This window comes from Pyxicephalus adspersus, chromosome 2, assembly GCF_032062135.1.
Source record: "Pyxicephalus adspersus chromosome 2, UCB_Pads_2.0, whole genome shotgun sequence".
NCBI classification, from domain to species: Eukaryota; Metazoa; Chordata; class Amphibia; order Anura; family Pyxicephalidae; genus Pyxicephalus; species Pyxicephalus adspersus.
In genome coordinates, this window is record NC_092859.1 from 160,780,719 (window position 1) to 160,787,107 (window position 6,389).

Sequence of the window (6,389 nt, forward strand, 5' to 3'; positions counted from 1 at the left end):
TCAAAGTGAATATTAAATTAGAAAGTCGTTTGACATTGATTATGCTGCGGTGAGATTCACAGATATTCTTATCCGTGTTACCGAAATGATGGGTGAATACAGCTGGGACCCACGATGAAAAATTCCGTCTCCAACATCTGCTGCTTCCCAATCCATCCCATACATTAAGGCCAATATCGTCTCGTTGTGGTATAACCCCGGGGTCACATTCATAGCACGGGACCTGACCATGGCTACCCAATGAAAACATTGAAATAAAAAATGTTACATTTACAAAATGATGAAAAAAATGACAATTAGACAGATTTGTTCTGATTTATATTTTATATATAAACATGACTTTTACATTTCCTAATAAATCCAATTTTCTAATACTTACACATTTGTTCTGGTTATGAGCATTGATTTCTGTTGTAAATAGAACAAGTATACACATTAGATTGTGAGGGACAGTTAGTGATAGAACAATGAACTTTGTAAAGCGCTTCAGTATATGTTGGTGCCATATAAATACAAGTAAATATATGAGATGATATAAAGCAGTGTGCAAACATTACATTTATGAACAGGAACTGCTGATTAAGGGAATCCATCTGCCCAGGTCTGGAGGTTTGAAGTGAAAGTAGATTCATTTCATTGTATTCAGGTAACTGGTGCCCATGATGTTACCAGAGACCTTTCCCATCGATACTTTTTCCAGATGTCTTCTGGTCATATGGCATAGGTGGTTACATGACTCATGTTATTACATTGTTTTGTATTGTACTGAAGCACCCCAGGGGGTATTGTCTCTGGTGGCCTCTGGGCTGCATAACCTTGGCCTTCCTACTACCGTACTTAAAAAAGGAGCTCCCTCTAGAGGACAGGTAAATTTTTCTATGAGGAACAGGCCCAGATTGAAGGTGAGTATTGCATTGACAAGCAACATATTTTTATATATTTTCAGTATGATGGAGTTCTGCTTAAAAGGAAACTTGTTTGTAATGCAACAATATTTAGACAAACAATTAGAAATTTAAATATCAAATTGTTGATTTTACATTTACTTGAAATGTGTACAGAAAGGATTTTAGGAAATGGTGAGGAATTTTTGCCTTTTTCTGTCCCTTTAGGCCTAACAATGACCTAAAATGTCAGCGATGTGGGAGAGTCAGCTTTCATTGTATTACATTCCCCGCTTGTAATAAAGCAGCAGCAAGCCCAATACTTTAGGGATGAGGACAAGACGAAGCTCCTACAAGAGATCCCTGAAATTCATAATCACGTGGAAATATTTGGAAAAATAATAAGACAGAATAAAGGACTTCCTGTGCCCCCCAATTCCACCCAGAATTCCTTTTCAGAAAATTGAGTTTGAGTTTGAAATAGAAAATTCATTGGAAAAAATATAAAATGACAAATAATTTATGTAGCAGTTTCATATTTAGTTGAATTACCTATAAATAAATGATTTTATATTAGTAGTAAATATTATTTCTTTATTGGTGATTTGAGCTGATTTCAGTCATTTCTGGAGTATTTCAGTCTGCTGTAAAACACAATTTTATCACTGAGTGATTTATTTTTGTCTTTTTTATTTGTTTTACTTTTTTGGTGCCTTCCATGGGGAGAAGCTACAATTGGAAAGATGTCTCAGTGTTATGATTTGTAAAATATTAACCATTTATTGGAATTCTTCCTCCATGGATTAACCCTTTCCATTAGCACAATGATATTTTTTATGTAATTGTATAGAAAATGCTCTGTGTACCCATCCGCGTGGCTCCACACCACACATCATATCCCCGCCTCACCCTAACGTTGTGTTTGGGGCCCATTTTTTGAGGAGAGTCCCTCTGGAAATCCTGAGCCTGGAATAAGGATTTTTGTTTCATTCCACTTGATTTCTATATTTTCTGTAGTTCCCCGTGCTGCCGTGCAAAGCCGGGCAGCACGGTGGCTCAGGGGTTAGCACTCCGGCCTTTGCAGAGATAGGTCCTAGGTTCGAATACCACCCAGGACACTATCTGCATGGAGTTTGCAGGTTCTCCCCGTGTCTGTGTGGGTTTCCTCCGGGTACTCCGGTTTCCCCCACATCCCAAAAACATGCAGTTAGGGTAATTGACCTTAGACTACATTAACCACATATGACTATGGTAGGGACATTAGATTGTGAGCTCCTTTGAGGGACAGTTAGTGACACGACTATGGACTTTGTACAGCGCTGCGTAATATGATGGCGCTATATAAATACTGTGTAATAATAATGATAAAAAGCTCAGACTGCGGCCATGGATATTCAGGGAAATACTCCGGATGTATTGACAATATCTGTATTCCCAGCTTTATTTCTGCAGCCATAAATAGTACACATGGGATTTATTTTGTAATAGGAAACGACTGAACAGACTATAAATGATACCTTTTAATGGTTAACCAGTTCAATTGATTCTACAAGACACAAAAGGCTTCTTCGTTTGTCAGTTTTACAGTTTTCTGTTGTTAAATTGATCCGACATCTGTTCCAGCCAATAAAATATACGGACAGATTCCACGTATCCTCACCATTCCCATTCAGTATTGCAGCTTCAATCATTGATAGGTTCATTATTTGCAGAGTTTGCACCCAACACATTGCACAATGGCCCCGGCCGGTGGGGTCGCTGAAGCCATCGCTCCACAATTCTCGGCTGAAGGAGCTATATTGGATCTATACCACCAATCCGCCTTATTGATGAAGGTGATTGGATTGTCTGGGTCACATGGGCACAGGTGCAGCTCCAGGTAAGTGAATAAAATGAATAATAGCTCACCTAAAGCACCAAGGCCATGGAACGTTCACCTGTTTTTTGTTTTGTTTTGTCCCCTTTGGGAAGATGTAGACAGGAAGTGAGGGAAATGTCTCCAGTGGGTACACAAAACTCTATTACTTCTAAGTAATGTACAGCACTGCGTAATATGCTGGCGCTATATACATCTTGTTTATTATTATTATTATTATTATTATTATTATTAATACTCTCTGTAGTGATTGTGTACAGGTGTCGCAGGGACAGGATGTGAGGTGAAATCTCTTTTTGGGGTCACAGACACTTCAAGGTATAGATGAAGGATAAAGCTATCTACAATATGGAAAATGATGTTTCAGGTGTACCTGTGACAGATTTGACAAATGCTGAGGTTATTCTTAAATCCTTCAGTAGATTTAGGTCGATCTCAAGTATAGAATCCATATTTCAATGTGCTTGACATCAAAGCCCCAGTGTATAACAAAATCTTTAATATTTACCCCACGGGTGGTCCTCCTTGCTGTATGATTGGCGTCATGTCTTCCTGTATATAGACATAGAAAATGATTTGTTGTGAATCTGTTCCATGGCATCTTACTTGGAGATCCTGCCAGTAAGAGCACGTCCTGCTGCAGGCCACATTTTCAGCCTTTTGTGTGTTCTCCTTTATTTAGTTTTTGGGATCGGATCTATTGATGGCTGACTGCTGCTGATCTTTATGGAATTTCCGTTCACCCGTTGGCCATTTATGGATTTTCCTGATCCTCCATCTACATAAAGATTGGAATAAATCACTGATCAGGTTTATTGAGCTCCCGCCATCCCGCTCTGCGATCCCTATTATCAGTGTTCCAGCACCAGGAGTGAGACTCCCTCAGAGTAGTAACCAATGGGGATCTCTGGAAATCCTGGTGTACAGAAAACCTGTCACTTTGCCCAGAACCAAAAATAGAAAATCTTATTTTAGCCCCCAATAATAACCCCACCATGCTCTCCACCATTCTAGTTCCCAAGGAGCAATGGAACCTATGAGAACCCATAAAGGGTTAATGACATTTTCCCCTCCCCCACATGACTAATAATCCGGCCCAAGCATTGCATTCTAGGGACCAGAAGGTCATATATTCACCCATTCCCCAAAATACAGGGTATTAGTTGGGCCCCAGGAGAAGGACTGGAGGTATCAGGGCAGTGGCCCTAACAAGAGTATCTTCCTTCAACTATGCAGGGCCATGTGACAGGTTCTCTTTAACATTACAATTAATATTACATTACCAAGTAACTCATAGAGAGTGCAGCTTCACACAACAACCAATCAGAAATCGGATTTTTCTGATCTTGCTACTCTGATGTAATGAGGCTGATTTATTAAAGGAATTTAGGCTGTTCACATAGCAAAGTGGATCGCCTTGCACTGGATATTTCCCTCAGTTTAGTAAATCAGATGAAGTCAGCAGGGCAAAGGAAAATCATTTTCTTTATTTCTTTGCATGTGATTGGGTGTTATTTGCAAAGTGAATTTTTACCACTTTCCCTAAACTAAGTGAATTGTCATTTAAAGAGTGATCACTGAATCTGTGTGGTTGCAGCAGTTTGAGGTGCAGGGATTCCATGCAGAGAAGCAGCTTCCAGCAGTGAAGGGGTTAAGTGAAGGAGCTGGGATGAAGGAGCACAACAGGAACAGTTTCTGCTCTTCTCTGGATGTTTGTGTGCAGCAGTCCAGCCCATCTGTGCATTGGGACATTACAGCAACAGATGTGCACTTCTATATATAAAGCTTCTTCATTAGGGAGGTAACAATACCAACAGCAGTAATAATTCCCTTCAAAGTGAAGAGTCTGTAAAATACTGGCTTTAAATTACACTCTGCAATTAGTTTAATTGTTTGTAATCTAATGATTGCAGAGATTATAAGGATGGAGAATGTCTGGGGCGCTAGCGCCACCTGGTGACACAAATGGGAAGCGCCGCATACCTCCAGAGCTGCCATTGGGGTTCTGGCTGGATGGCTGGTAGGTGTGCTGGGACATGTTTGCATTATTCTGTGAATAGCCTTCTGGGGAGCCCCTGTACCTTGGAGGAGGATGGCCTAGATGGCCTCCTGACATCCAATGTATTTACTGCTCTGTATAACCCAATATGGGAGTTTAGAATTTGTGTTCAACTTGTTCGCATAGGTAATTAGTAAGTAATTGTGCAATTAGCATAGAGTGACAGGGTCTCTTTAAAGCACCCCATCCCACAAAACACACAACCTCCAGGGCATTTCTTTCCTCCATTGCAGCTTCCAGATATTGGGGGGCATTGACCCCCCCATCCATGATCCAGTACTGTCATGTGTGATGGAATGGAGGGTATCTTGTATGTTAAGTGACTCCAATATTTCACAGCAGGAAAATGCGCTCTATCACATGGCAATGCACTCTGCTGCATAGAAATAGCAGACTTTCCATACAAATCCAATTCTCTGTCAGCAGATTGCAGTAAAATGTTCCCTGGAAATGGCAGGCAACAGCACCTGGGCCAGGGCAGGAGATCCAGCTGGTTGTTAAGGTAAATATCAGCAAGCATTCTTATTCGTTGGTGGCTGTTACTGATTGAACCTACATTTACCAGAGAGATTTCTGGCCATGGTAGCAGCAATGGCATTTACAGCCTGGATAACAGGTCCTCTTTAAACGCATTGCAACATTCATTACAGACCATGGCACTGGAAATGCATAAAGAGAAGGAAGAAATGTAAATGAATCTCTATCAGCATTTACCATTCATCTACAGTGTAACTCTGCTTTATTCTTATCTGATATGATCAATAACCATGTCATCAATAACCGATATCACCAAAAACCAATGTCATCAATAACTGATATTATCAATAACCGATATATTCAATAACTAATATCATCAATATCCCATATTATCAACAACCGATATCATCAAAAACCAAAATAATCAATAACTGATATCATAAATAACAGATGTATAATTCCCAGATGAGAAATGATATTGGGGGCACCTTGAGATTTCCACCAATAGGGAACACAGACAAGGAATGTTGCCGTTCGTTGATTCGTTGCTCCTATGGCAAGTTTCCCAATCATGGCGACAGATGGACTTTAAGTGGGAAATTATAACTAAAATAGAAATGACAAAAGCAGCCATATGTGGAGGGTGACCGGCCCCACCTGAGAGGGCCGAAGGCTCCTAATTATAACCTGGACACCCCTGACATATGTTCTACCCAGGTGTACAATCTGATCACATGACCAGCAACCATGATGATTCCTGTGGATTCTCTGCCAATAAAATCAATGGATCAATGAAATCAATGAAAGCTGAAGAAGAAATATTGAAAGACTGAGTGGAATTTCTTTGTTTGGAAGTGATCTATATGTAGGAAATATTGGCTGCATCCACATCCATCCAATCGGATTGACACACTGGAACTGGGCTCTGTGCACAGACATTTGTGTCGTGTAATGTGTACCTCCCATAATTCTACCCATAATGCCCCCTGCTGCCCCCGTGCCATGCCTTCTACTCATAATGCACCCTGCTGCCCCTGTGCCATGCCTTCTACCCATAATGCACTCTGCTACTCCCCGTGCCATGCCTTCTACC

The 6,389-nt window shown here is 40.6% G+C and overlaps 1 long non-coding RNA gene across 1 annotated transcript in view; it reads right to left on the minus strand.

Moving 5' to 3' along the window:
• Positions 1 to 305: 305 nt before the first annotated feature.
• LOC140324832 (uncharacterized) overlaps positions 306 to 6,389 on the minus strand; it is a 12,104-nt gene continuing 6,020 nt past the window's right edge. Inside the window, exon 3 of the long non-coding RNA XR_011919579.1 lies at positions 306 to 3,538. This is a non-coding gene — a long non-coding RNA (uncharacterized lncRNA). The remainder of the gene's footprint in view (positions 3,539 to 6,389) is intronic.